The sequence below is a fragment of the Prionailurus bengalensis genome, chromosome A2 (genome assembly GCF_016509475.1).
Source record: "Prionailurus bengalensis isolate Pbe53 chromosome A2, Fcat_Pben_1.1_paternal_pri, whole genome shotgun sequence".
In the NCBI taxonomy this organism is placed as follows: domain Eukaryota; kingdom Metazoa; phylum Chordata; class Mammalia; order Carnivora; family Felidae; genus Prionailurus; species Prionailurus bengalensis.
Genome location: NC_057348.1, coordinates 89,896,104 through 89,910,809, shown reverse-complemented (window position 1 = coordinate 89,910,809; position 14,706 = coordinate 89,896,104). Strand labels below are relative to the sequence as shown.

The 14,706-nt window shown below is 41.1% G+C and overlaps 1 protein-coding gene across 2 annotated transcripts in view; it reads right to left on the bottom strand.

Annotated features, from left to right (window-relative positions):
• GRM3 (glutamate metabotropic receptor 3) overlaps nt 1-12,475 on the bottom strand; it is a 218,310-nt gene extending 205,835 nt beyond the window's left edge. For both annotated transcript variants that reach the window (XM_043588738.1, XM_043588739.1), the window contains exon 1: nt 11,940-12,475. The gene's annotated coding sequence lies outside the window, so the exon portion shown is untranslated. The remainder of the gene's footprint in view (nt 1-11,939) is intronic.
• Nucleotides 12,476-14,706: the final 2,231 nt, after the last annotated feature.

Here is a 14,706-nt window from a genome sequence, read left to right as displayed (position 1 = left end):
GGGGTCTTATAAGTGAGCTCCTGAATTTGCCTGTTACTATAGTTACATACATATCTCATCTCTTCTACAAGATTTTAAATTCTTAGGGAGACAATGATTCCTTTTTCATCCTCTTCTCCGCAATGCCTTGCCCAATGCTTGAAAAGTAGTGGGCCTTCAGTATAGGCTTATTTAATTAAATTGATGTTACTTTACATGCCAAATTTTAAAATTTTTATAAGGAGTTATGTTGTTGGTGATCCAAAATGCCTTTAGGAAAATGATATCATTTATGGAATAAAATTAAGATTGTAACAATATTTCTTACTTTCAAAGCATAATAGATGAAGGGGGGAAATTGATGTTAATGTTTCAGCAAGGAAGATACTCAGGGAGTAAATAAAAACTTTAAAATAGATTCCTTCATTCATTAAATATGTGTTAGGTATCATTGTATGTTCCATTCATTATTACAGACTGCTGAAAAAAGGCAAGATCTTTGTCCTTTTGGAGCTAATTCTAGGCAAGACAGATGGATGTTCTAGCCACCTCTTAAATTACTTCATAGGCATTGATTTGTGTAAGTCTTCATACAGGTAGCCCCATGAAAAACATTTTTCTGGGTCATAAAAAGTTAGAGGCTTTTTTACTTTGAATTTATTACCATACTCACACATCCCACAAGCATCTATCCGTACAAGGCACTTTGCTAAATTCACAGCTGAATTAGAAACCACAGACATCTAAGAAAGCAAATGGACTACATTCATTATGTCAAATATGGTCAAAGTATGTTCAGAAGAGAGAGAGTATCAGGAGATGCTTATGTGCCCCAAAGCATATAGCCTCACAAAATGGGCTAGGTCTGACTCCAGACTGGGAAATGCAGAGGATAAGAGAAGGATGAGATCTTGAGATGCTTCAGCAGTGGAGCCACAATAAAATACTGCAGCACCGGGACTTGTCCATATGCCTAGGGTTGTTCCTGCAACAACATGTTAGTGTGTTTGTGAACCAAAGCAGGGAGAGGGACGGAGAGAGGGAGAGAGACCTAACCCCAGAGAAAGGGCTGGAGGGGCAATGAGACCTCAACAATGAGCCTGTGTAGAGTGTCTTGCAGAAAGAGCAGGTGCTAAAGGGGTATGGTTCAGCAAAGGGAAATTCGTGTCAAGGAAATGGAGGTAAGACCCTCAGCAATGAACAAAGAAGTCTCAAAACACACACACACGCACACTCACTTTGAGGGAGTCAGCCTTAACAGTCTGGGGGCCCAGAGAATATGAAACCTGTCAGATAAGAATTTCTTTTCTTAATGTTTGTTTGTTTGTTTTGAGAGAAATAGAGCATGAGCAGGGGGGTGGGGCAGAGAAAGAAGGAGACAGAGAATCCTATGGGGTACGAACCCAGGAACCACGAGATCATGACCTGAGCCGAAATCAAGTGTCAGTAACTCCACTGACTGAGCCACCCAGGCGCCCCTGTCAGATAAGAACTTCTTGTTTTGCTAACCTGTTCTGCCGAAGCTCTCCTTCCACCCCAACTTTGGAAGAGTCAGAGCTTGAGTTAGTAAGAGAAACAAGGAAGGGTGGAAGAGAACCTGAGAAGGTAGAGAGCTTTCGTTCTCAACTTCCCATTTGAAATAGGCTCCTGTTGCAGACAAAGAGAAGGCTCAACTTGAAAGTTCAAAGTTGTCATTATTATATTGGTCCACGCTTACTAATTTTTGAATGGAGTTTGTTTGTCATTAAGGCTTATCGTTAAAACACATCCAAGTATGTTATATTTTACTGAATGCATTTTAAAGGGGCAATGAGAAATGGCAGTAAATTTGCCTTCTGATTTTATTCCACAAATTAGTGGTCTTGCTACCTATTACTCAGGTCAAAACAGTGTTTCACTGGTGAAGCCCGTATCTGATGAGGATCACACGACCGTTGTGGATAAAAATGGCTTTGGAAGGACAAACGTAAGCAGCATTAGTATGGACTTAGATAAGGGGAGATTTGAAACTTGCCTTAAAACACAGGTTCATAGAAAAGAAGTGGAAACACGTTCTAAATGGACTTGTGACCATAAAGATGCTCAAAGGTCTATTTTGTGTACTAACAGAAAATCTGGGTACAGGAGGGGATCCCCTTGAGAAAGAAAGGTTGGAAAGATACATGGGAAATGTGCTCGTAGAAAATCTTGATGGCCAAGTTGGGAAGTTCAAACTGCCTTCTCAATTGACAAGCTGCTCTTTAATGCCTTTTAAACCAGGCAATGGAATGTAAAAGTCAGTTACAAATCAAAATTCAACTGGTAGCTGAATGTTGCCTTTTCCAAATCCCCACCTCCATTTTTATACATCATGGTGTCGTGATATTTTATCATTTCCTCACATCACTATATTTTCTGTACAGCACCTTAGTTCGCTTGCTTATGGTCTGACTATTTAGTGTAAGCTGAATGAGAAGAAAAGTCCTTCTAAACTCTCTTGTCCTTCACTGCTACACTATCTCTAGAACAGTGACTGGACCCACAATAGGCACTTGTTAAATGTCTGGCAAATAAATAATAAACGAAGATGGAGAGACTGGAGGAGATAAACTGCTACAGAAGATTGAAAGACAAGGGCTAAGGTTTTGGCACTGGTAGTAGAGAAAAGAAGACGTGCCCAAGATGAGTTACGTAAAGGAAGGATCGACAGAGGACCAAACAGAAAGGTCATTGGCAATTCTAATATTTTAAACCACTTTCTGGGGAAATGAGGGTGTTCCTGCTAGCATCTGGAACTAAGAAGGAAGACACTGGTTTGGGGTGGTGCTGGGCTTTTAGCTTGAGCTGGACAGAACTCTGTGTCAGTGGAAGAAGGGCCGTTATCAGTATAAGAGCTGTAAGCACCACAGTGGGTAAGGAAGCCACGCTCTGCCAGGGACACAGTGTAACTTCCAGCAATTTAACATTTTTGTGCCTGAGACAGCCTGAGCTTTAACAATTCAAATGTTTTTTCATATTGGGAAGAGTGGGGAAATGTGATCTTTTTTTTTTTTTTTTAACTGCTTTTCACTTCATGAAGTCAGTTATTAAGTGTGGAATGCAAGGCAACACAAAGAGGTTGCTCAGACCCCCTAGGAAGTGAAGCTGGTGGCCCAGCCTAGGCCTCCCCAACCCCCTGCTGCCCATCCCTCATTCCCTCTTCAGTTTTTTTCCCATGTGGCTCAGGACGCTGCTTAGGAAACTATCTTTGGCAGTGTTTGTGAGGAGTGACGGCTTCAGCCAAGCAACCATTCACTTGAACGAAGTAGAAGCTGAGTGGAGAATGGATAAGAAGTTGCCAAATGAGTTTTTTTTGTGTGTGTGTTTTTTTTTTTTTTGTTTTGTTTTTTAATTTTCACCCGCTCTGCAGATCCGGAGGGCAAAGGGGAGAGCTGTGACAAAATGATGTTTTCCCACATCCCCCAGCTCACAGGGATATAGTGATAAAGGCAATTTGAGTTTTAAGTGTGCGCTAACCTGAATCAAGAAGCGTTTCTATTCTTATAAATCTAATGTTTTCCTTGATAATACTCTTTAAAGCCAGTAACCTCCCTTTCCCACATTTTAATAAATATGCATCAAGTTTGTGTATCTTAGTGGAATTTGCTATAGGTAATGAAAGAAAAATTTCCTTGCAATGAAAACAATAGGAGGTTTCCAGAAAATGAATCTATCCACACGACTCATGGGGACTGTGCTTCATTAGTTGAGCTTAATTAATTAATTAATTAATACTCTGGCTTGCAGAATTGATTGTAGACAACTGGTTAATCTAATTAGAGTGGACTTGCGGTGGGGAATAATTGCGTAGAGTGATTCATTGGGTGTTCTCTGTATGACCATCATTCTATGTCTAATTGTTATGTGCTGAATGTTTGTGTCCTCCTCTCTCACCCCAAATTCATCTGTTGAAACCCTAATTCCAATGTGATTGTATTTGGAGGTGGGACCTTTGGGCGGTAATTAGGTTTAGGTGAGATGACAAGGATGGGCTCCCATACTGGGATTAGCATCTTTGTAAAGAAGAGGAAAAGAGACCAGAACTCTCTGTCTTCACCAGGTGAAAGGTGGTCCTTCAAGAAGTGGGCTCTCACCAGCAACCAAATCTGCTGGGCACCTTGACCTTGGGCTTCCCAGCCTCCAGAATTAGGAGAATTATGTCTTCTTTAAGCCACCCAGTCTATAGTATTTTGTTCTAGCAGCCCGAGCAGACTGAGACAGTAGTACTTCTGAGGCTTGAGTGTACATGAGAATAATCTGGAAAGACATTTAATACATATATTGCTAAACCCCAAGCTAAAGGACATCAGTCTGGGACACATCTGCCCCAGAATTCTTCATTTTAAGTAAACTTCAAAATGATTCTAATGCAGATAAACAGTAATTGGATAAACACAATTTCCAGTAGAATCAAGATGATTATTGTTTGTGTTGTAGATGGGAGGGTGGGAAGGACAGGGAGAGGGGAACCTCTGACTTTGCCCTTAAACTTTCTTATTCTCCCCTACTTCACCTGTTCCAACCTTTTCCATCTTAGGAACACACTTAAAATTAGCAGATTCCCTCCCTACATTACATAGCAACAAATACAGTTTTAGGATTTTAGAAGGAAAAAAAAGGGGGGGGGCAAGATGAGCACTCAGTAAGGCCTCAATCTCATCCATCCAGGGCTTCCTTTGTTCACTAACCACAATGGAGGTCTCTTTCTTCTAAAATTTCTGCATCCTGTTAGTTCGGGAACTGAGAGCCAAAGAAGGCCATTTCTTAGGCGAAATTATGATGTAGGCACCCTGCCACTCCCCACCAAACTGGATGATGTTAGCTTTTCTGAAAAAAATGAACCTATAAATTCATGGCATTGGAAGGTTGATGAACTATGTGGACCTTGAAACATAGAGTCTTTTGTACTTTGGGGATGAAATAATTTAGCTTAAAATTCAGAGAATTGATTGAATCACGGCAGGTAGCGGAAGACATTTTTCTTGAAAGGGGTAGGGCTTTTCACATTACACAAAGCAGTTTCCCCAAGGGCAGTCCTTAAGCAAAATCCGTGGAGGAGACATATCAGTAATCAAATTTCCATGTTTTGGCTCTTTATTAATTCTGAAGTGAGGTATGCTCTGGTCACCAATATATATCAGATATATTCTGATTAATGCCTCAGAATGTGGAGGGTCTTTGCCTCTTTATGAAAGATAAGATGCTTCACAATAGAAAGAGCTAACTATGTTCCCCAGATCTTCTTCTCCTTGAGGCAGTTACAAATGCCAACTGTTTCTGACCTTGCAGTGCCACCTCCTAAGTCGGCAAGTATTTCAACATATTTTGTGAAAGAAGTTTATATTGTTTTATATTCACCAACAACACATGGTGCACCGAAATTGTTAAGCAAAATATAAAATATTGCTAATAATCTATCGGCTATATATTATTAATAATAAAATGAAACAGTCTGTGCCAGATGGAGGGACAGATCTGGGATATCCATTCATTTTTTATGTCTGTAAAATACTATAGTAAAAATCGCAAATCAGAGAAAGACTTTCAAGTAAAGACTCCTATTTGAGCTCTTGGGTTGTCTGGAATGAATTATAAATTCACGTAATCAAGACAGCAGGTTTCCTGCCTGTGGGAAAGCACCAAGGTCAGGGGATCCTATGTGGATTTTCCCAGAGCATTTCTACTGACTGACTGAATCTTTGGAAAAACCAGCAGGTCACTTGGCATCTCCCATCCTTAGTGTATTTAAAACTTGAAACCCTTGACCTTGTCCTTTCTCAAGTTGTTGTATGCATTATGAATAAATGCCAAAACGTGTAACACGTTGAGAATTTCCTAGGTAAATGATGAATGACTATTTCAGCTGGGTAAGGAAATTTCAAATTTTTACTAGTCTACAAGGTATTTTTATCAGCTTGTTTTCCTGGAAGGACGTGGGTAGGTTGTAAAGAGGAGAGAAACCTGAGCATTTTAGCCTTAACAAGCAGAAACGCGATTCACCCTCATGCTGACTTTTCATGAGACTATCTTTGCCACTGTATTTAGTTGTGCTGATTGTGATGTTCATCGAATCAGGCTCTGGGAAATACATTTTGCTCACATGTTCACACCTGGTGTTGATTTCTCAGGTTGTTAATAAACATTTGTCTTCATAGACTTTTCTGGTGCTACAATTTTTTCCTGAGTTCTGATGAATTCCAAATCATATTTTAGTGTATTTCTTCCATGTGCATTTCTTTGCCCCTCTGAAGACACCGTGTCTGTTTGGGGGAGTGTAAGGGCTGAGCCTGGGGGGTGCTTTTGTGGGTTCTCTTTCACTGGCACCAAAGTATGTCCCTCAACTTGGAACTCGAAAATAACTGTTGAATGAAATGCATCCAGTATCAAACATCAATTGGGAGGCGGTGTAGCTTAGCAGTAAACAGACTAGAACTTGGGGTAGGATCCTAAGTTTTGAATTTCAGTTTATACCTGAACTGGAGGAAATTACTTTATCTCTCTGGGCTTCCCTTTCCTGAGTGAGATGGAGATCACAGTGGGTGCCTCACAGGGTTCTTATGAATATTAAGTCAGATAATCCATGGAATGTTTTTGTGGAAAACTTGGCACATGGCAGTTGGTCATCAATTATCATCTGTTATTATGATATATTGCTAGTTTCGTCACCTGACAACATTTAGCACTGTCTCAAATACATTCCTATTTGAAATTTCAAATCCCAATAGGTCTGTTAAATGAAGGGAGAGGCTTTTTCATTCAGTTGATTATTTTGGTAGCCTCTTTGTATTCTAGAGTTTCAAGTTTGATTTTTGGAGTTCTTTGAACTTCACATGTTTGTGGAATTTTGTGTGCATTGGAACATTTTTTGTGTCCCCGTTGCATGACGTCCAGTGGTTATAAAAAGTCCTTGATAAATATTTATTGACCTACTGCTTCCCTGATGGCACCGTTTTTTTCCCTGATGGTATCTGTTTTTTAGAGGAGTCTCTTCAAATTGTTACAGTCTTAATGCTCCCATGCTGCACTGACAAATTGCATTTTTTTTTAACTGCATCATAGTTTTGAAATTTGCATCTCCTTGGAATGGTGTGGGTGGGTGTGTATAGTGGTGCATAGGCAGTGATGGTGAAGCAAATTCTGACAAGGAGTTAAAAATGAGAGCTACCTCAGGCTTTCTGTGGAGACACCTTATATATATGGTTTTACTTTCAAACATGATGTTTTTTGTCTCTGCTTGTATAGATAATATCTGCATGTTTTCCGAATTTATTTCTCTGCACAGTGTATCATTTCCAGTTCCATAAAAAGATTACTGATTTCGGGAGGAAATAGATTGTTTGTAGACACAGACTTCTTAGAAGGTCTCTGTCCCAGAGAGAAGTCCCAAGTATATTGATAGTCTACAGTCCCTATAACAGGAAAATTGATTTCCCCTTTGTTTCTAAGGAAAATAATTTTGAGGATACTCATCATGAGATGAATGGCACGATAAAGATACTTTTGGGCTTCCAGAAGGAGAATACTAGTTGAAAAATTATTTATTCCATGCAGTCTAATTTACCTCTATTAACGATATATTCAGTTTGGGAAGGCCACTTCCCCTTACTGTTCCCGTAATTTAATTCACACAAATGTTTCCACATACAATCTAGTGCTCGCCATGTAGAAAAGAAGACAGCACTAAATTTCTGCATGTAGCTGCTGATTCACCTTACTCTTAGTCCTTTATTTTCTGAATTTGCCAAGTGTAACCTACGAACTTACTTCCTGATTATATCATTTACTCGTCTACTATCCAGCAGGGCTTGCATTTCAATGCCTGGGACTTGGAGAAACAATTGAGTGGGATGGTGAGTCTACCAAGATACTTGCTTCAGAATCTTAAAAGAAGCCTACACATGGAGGTCTTGGAACCAGATTTTAAGTGAGCAAAATAAAAACCTCTTTCTCTCCGGTAGTTATTTCAGGCTTTTCTATTTTTAAATTAACCTTCACATATGGTACCTCCATACATCTAAATATGTTCCATACAGATATATGCATGATTTGAGCTTATTTTTCATGATACAGCACAGTGATGAATTTGAGCTTAATTACACTGGCTTTTCAGATTGCTTTTAGTATGAAGGGACTACTGTATTCAAACAGAATTACTATGTGTATCATGTTCACGTATGCATCTAAACTATATACACTATTATATTCCTAGCACATTCTATTAATTATGGAAGTCACTTTCATTTCAATAGTAGAATTTACATGACAACAGCTTCTGAGGCTCAGTGGAGCATCAGACCAGTGTGTCACAGAATTCCCTTGTAGTGTGGGCGTTGACAGGGTTCTGTTGACATTGAATTTGCAATGAAAATGTCTCATAAATGTGCATCCACATAGAACATTACTTAGAAAGGATTGTCTCAATATTCACATAGGTCATTAATGGCAGAGATGAAAAATTTCCTCACACTTCTGTTAGTAAAATAAATTATTAGGGACACATAATCACGCACATGCATATCAGTGACCTCAAACATGTGTCTTAAATATTGAGAAAAGATGTCCAGGTATAGAACTGTCTCCTTCATATACTCTCCTGTAACTGCTTAAGCTTTTGTATTCTACAAGTCCTGTATAAAGTTAGATGAAGGGTCGAAATCAGGCAGGAGAATGAACTGACGCAGTGGGGTTATAATAGGGAGTAAATAACAAGATAAAATAGAACTACGGGAAAATTAGGCTGAATATCACAGTAAAGTTCTTAATAGGGAGAACTATTAGACTGTGAAATAGTCTTTCAAAAGTGCTAGAAGAAGTCATTGCTTGACCCATTTAAAATCAGACTGGACTGAAGTACTCCAAAATACAGTATGCTATGGAGACCAAGCCTACATTAGAAGTGGAAGAATGACCTAGTAGTTTCTACTATCTCTGTGATTACTATGATTGTACTCATTTTTATGTGTTCATTCTTGGTGGATAATCTTCTACAATTTTATGCTACTTTTTGGGAACAATTTCAACAAATTCATCTAATACAGAATTGGATGCATTTAGCAGAATCTCAGAAGAGACAAAAATGCACAATAAACTCAGTGTAAAATAGGAAAGTGAGACAAGTATGAGTAACCACTGCTCCTTTTTGGGGGAGTAACCTTGGAGGAAACAATTCTCACCCTGGAACTCTGGCCATATTTCAACATGCGTAAATGAATCCTGGTTTTCAATGTGAATTAGGTATCAATTTTCATTTCTTTTATTTAATGCTGTCTTGGGATGATATTGAGTGCAGAACCACAAATGGAAGCATTTTTATCCCAAGCCAATGGGCTATATTTTGGCAGGAGGTAGCGAGGACCCTGGAAAAAAGTCATGCATCATTTTGTGAATGATCTCGATTAGAGGACTGGGCAAGAAAGACACAATATTTTGATTTGAAAAAAAAAAAGAGTTTGACAGGAAATAAGAAAGAGGGAAAGATACCTAAGTAAATTATAAAAAAGTTATTGCTGGGAGTGTTTGAAAATAAGACCATCCTGAATCTTGTGCAATTCTGGTTGGTCACCTATCATGAAGTAGAGAAGTGAGACAGGTGACATTCTGACAGTTATCCTAATTTTTTCATTCAAAAATATTAATTTAAATTTAATTAAAAATAAAGATCACTCAATTCTTTGCTATCTGTGGATTTGTTCAACTTATCAATTTGAATTGCACTGACATAAAATCAGAGATAGGCTTATCATTTTGATGTGTTTAGTAATTGTGGGCTAAATCCTCTGATGTACCTTCATTTCTTCTCCTGTATACCCCACAACTTCTTAAAAAGGTCTCAAACACAAATGAGTGGATCATAGAAGATATTTTCATGATGTACAAAATTCTCCATTTATATATAGCTTCCGATAGATTTTCTCAACTTATTGATCAAGTATCCCTCAAGTGTGAAAAATACCATCCAATTTAAATAGATGCCCGTTTCTCCTACGTCTCAAAAATTAACCTATTCCTTGTGTTGGCATACTTTTTTTATGAGTTAGGCTTCACATTTCATTGTCAACGATCCAGCTCACAGAACAAGAGGTTTTAAAAGTAGGTTTCTTGCAGGCGTCAGTGGGGACTTAACAATACTAAGTGATATTCTTAACATTGATCCCTTGTTTTAGCCCACTGAATGGAGGCATTCTGGAATTTTCATTGTTTTATTTATGAAAATATAAGTTTTAAGAGTTCTTTTCCTCGGTTGCCATTGTGAGCACCTGTGTTACTCTGAATATAAATCAAAACAGCCTTAGGGCATGTCTAGCCAAAATATCCATGTACTCCTGCTGGATGATCAGAACCTGAAAAGATGGGCAGCTAAAATCTACAGGTGTGAAAAATGTTTGTAAATTCAAGACACTGCCATTGTGAAAGGGAAAATACCACTTTATTAAGGTCCAGTGTGCAATAGCTTCCAAAATCTATTCAAATTCTATTAAGCTGTTTTGAGAAAAAAGAGGCACAGCACTCCAGAATCATTAACTAATAGAGTATCCCAAACACCTTCGGGTGGGAATTGTATAATCCAAGGAAGTTTAGTATAATAAGAGTCAAGGTGTTTTTAGTTATGCCTGTATTAAATATATTCACATCAACAACTAGAGTTCAGATGGCAGCCTTAAAATATGTGATTTAGATAAACCAAAGCACATTTAGATTTAGGTAAACGAATGTTTCTCTCCAGATCATTGCTTAATTTTTCCCAAAGAAACACAATATAGCTCTACTGAACAGTTCTAAGAGTAGGTAGCACAAATAAAATTAAGCAGAGAAACTCAAAGTAATGAACTCTTGCTGAGATCCTTAAATCATTACCCTCCACTGTCATTAACCTCAACTCTGCATATACCTGATAACTATCTCTATATTTACCTCAAACATATCAGTATTCAAATATCAGGAGAAATACTTTATCAGCAAATTAGCCGAGCACTTGACCAGAGATCATTAAAAGTGTACAGTTTTATTATATTTTAATCAAAATTTACAATGCTCTAAAATACTTATAAGGCAGGGGCATGTCCCCTTAAGATGCCTACTTAAAAGTATTACATCTCAGGGAATCCTCCCCGTTTGTTAACCCAGGGAAGGAACTAGAAGGAAATCTAAATGAAATCCTTAAGAAACAAGCTTATTGGATATATTACCTAGTCTATTTCTGGATCGCGAATCTCCCGCCCTCTCTGAGTTACCTCACTGTCAGATAAGAAAATGGAACAAGATCGATGAAGAGATAGGCTCCCAGTCTGGCTTTTCGATTTTTCGCTCAAGCCAAAAAGAGCAAAGGGCATGGAGTTAGGGCTCCTTTCCAAGCGTGCTTGTAGGAGAGCGAAGCTCTGGCCGCTTCTGGCTGCAGAACGTGTTCCGGCTGCAACACGGACCAGGTCCCGCTGACCGCTGCCCACCTCGCCTGGCAACCTCCACACCCACATGAAACCGCCAGAGTGGGAGCCAGTCAACGCAAGGCTTCCTGTGCACAAAGCCTAGGGAGCCCCCGAATAGAACCGAATCCTGAGCCCAGAGCAAGCCTGGAGGTGGTTGGCTGAGGAGACCGGTCTCTCTCTGGGGGTCTAGGAGCGCTAGCTAGTCCCTGCACCTCCCGCACCCCGGTCGTAGCTCTGTGCCCTGAAATCTGCCTCCCTCCCGGGGACACAGACGTGAGCGCGCGCGCGCGCACACGCACACACACACACACACACACACACACACACACACACAAACTCTCACTCGCGCACACCCACATCGCCTCTGCCCCCCTCCCGCCCCACCCCCGGCAGAACTGTAGGGACTGGTCTGTGCTCTGCCTCAACTTTCCCGGCTAAGCCTGCCCCACGCGGTGCCCGAGCCTCCGCGCCCTCGCTGGGCGCCCTCCAGAGGGACACGTCCTCCTCTGGGCCCCTTACCTCTCACCGACAACTCCTGGCGGGGACTGGAGCTGACCGCGGTGGCAGCGGCGGCGACTGAGCTTGCACCCGGGCTCTGGCTCATGGTTGGTCCTCCTCATCCGACACAAAAGAGGTAGCTCGCTCGCTGGCTTTGTCCTTTCCAAATCCGAGGAAGAACTTATTTTGCCCTCGAAATGGCCAACTTGTGCGCGCCGCTTCCTGTCACAGTGCCCCCTGCCCCCGCCCCCTCCCGGCTGCGCGCTGGACCACTGCCCGGTGGCCGAGCATCCAGGCCTCCCAGTCAGTGGGGAGTGGGAAAAGGGAGAGTGGGAGGGGAAGGGAGGGAGGGGGTTGGGAAAAGGGGAGACCTAGTGGTCTTCTACGCAGGGGAGGGGAGCGCTTCGCAGCCGAGTCCCTCTCTAGGCTGCACAGGCAAACCCACTTCCCAGGCGCGGAAAGCAACTTTCCTTCACCTTGGCCAGGCTCAAACCGTCGCAGCTAATTGGGACTCTCGGCAGAGGCACGGACCTTCTGGCATTCTCTCCTTCTCATTCTCTTTCTCCTTTCCTCCCTCTCTCGTTCTCCTTTTTCCTCTCCCCCTCCCCCACTCCCCTCCCTTAATAGGGGTGTATCTGCAGAGTCTTCAGTGAGCCAGGGTACCTAGACGAGAGGATTATGGTACGAAAGCCAGGGCGGTTTGGCTAGCCGCTGCGCCTCACTCTGTTGGAAATCCTTAGGCAGGGCAGGCAAAGGTTGGTGAATTTCGAAGGGGTGGGGTGAAGGGGCGTGGGGCGGCAGGAAGATCTGTGGCTCCAACTTTGAAGCTCTGCTCGATCTCCTGCCTGCCGGAGAGCGGGGACTAACGGCCCCGAAAGAACTCTCCAGTGGTCCCCGTGTCGCGGGTTGACCGCAGGCTGGAGGATAAAGGGAGAGCGAGAGCTGAGAGGGAGCGAGTGAGCCTGAGAGCCCGGTGCGCCGCTCTGCCCCACGCACCGCTCAACTGCACATTGCGAGCCCCTGGAGAGGGCTTGTGCAGAACAATCTCTGGGTCAGGCGGGAGGGAGACGCTCCTGTTTCCTAGCAACCCCCATCAATCTTCTCGGGATAGCTCCCTCTGAAGGAATTCGATTGGACGGCCCCTGGAGGGAAGCCACGCCTCTTCAAGAATGCTGGGCTGCTGCTTTTTCGCATTCTCCTAAATTTCTTGGGTGGAATAAGATTTGAGGGGAGTGCTGAATTATCTTTCTTCCTTCGTATCCTCCAGTGCTGCCACACAGCCCCCCTTGCAGCGACCCCCACCCCCACCCCTACTCCCATATTAGTCCTTCTCTAGCCCTACTTGGGGTTGGCACACAGAGGCACGGCTTTCTACAGAACCTCTTTTTTCTTCTTGAAATTAAATAAATAAATAAAAACCTTAAATCGGTGACGTAGGCACAAAAGAGAAAAAGGCACACGGAAATAGCTATAATAGGCTCCGAGCTACAGATACAATCCTAAAGGTAAAATTCCAGGCATCTTTCTATGTTTAGAAACACATTGTGTTTAATTTCAGAATGGAAACTTCACTCTCATTAATCTTCCCCCGCCCCTGATAACACTAACTTTGTGTTAACAAGGACTGAGTTATATGTAGCCGAAGGCAATTAAACTTAATGCTTCAATGTTACATTTATTCTTTAATATTTAATGTTAAGTTGTTTAACAACTGCTTTCCTTTGTAACCTAGTCAGGGCATTTAAACTACAGATATAATTTTAGTACTGATTCTTTTAGAGAGCCAACAATATTTAAAAGACACGTGTGCTTATATATTCCATTGTGAACACCACTAAAACTAGAAACTTGAACATATTAAAAATTAATATGTTATTAAGCAGTGAAGCTCTAAAAATGCTAAAAGTTCCTTTTCCAAAATCATTCTCTCTGGAATGCAACAGCAATACCAAATAATAGCAAAATAATTCTTTCTTTGCATTTCATTGCTATTACCTAACGTGTACCACAAACCCATAGACTTTTGTACGAGAGATTTTTCACAATGTCTATTCAATAGGCAAGTGTGCATTAAGGAACAGTGACAGGACAATGGAGAGGATAAAGATCTATATACACTGCAATGCTTCAGATATGCATGAAGCCATGTTGGCAGCTTTTGGTTCCTTCCAGAATATTCCACAGGCTACCTTTTTTTTTTTTTTTTTTTTTTTTTTTTGCCTTGAGAAGACTTTCAAAATCAGCTGAGATTGGGAGCAAAAGAAGGGATCTGATGTTTTCATTCATTAAAAATAAAAGTAGCTGTGTTTGCACAAAAGAAAGCACTGATGTATAAGCTGAACTACTAGGCCATAGCCTCACCTAGGCTACTTAACATACTAGTGTTGGTGACGTGCAGAGACTGCAATGCTGAAGCAAATTATTAATCTGTTGTCGGATCTGGCCTTATGGGACACTTTTCTCTCTTCCCCCTGCCAAACACACACAGAAATGATGAACATAAGGACTTTTCAGCCTGGTGAAAGCATATTACCTGAATTTGAATCCTAATTACCATCCCTTCCTAGCTAGCTGTGTGACCTTGGGCAAGGTTTTCAACCTCGCTTTGGCTCGGTTTAATCATCTATAAAATGGGAATAGTAATTGTTCATCTCGAAGCTATTTTGAGGATTAATTAGTACCATGTAGGTAGTATGCTAGTATTAGCTATGACTATTAGTTTCCAGTTTCTCATTAACCAGTGGTATTTTAATTGTTGAGCCATAGGTAATATTTAATTCACAGCAAT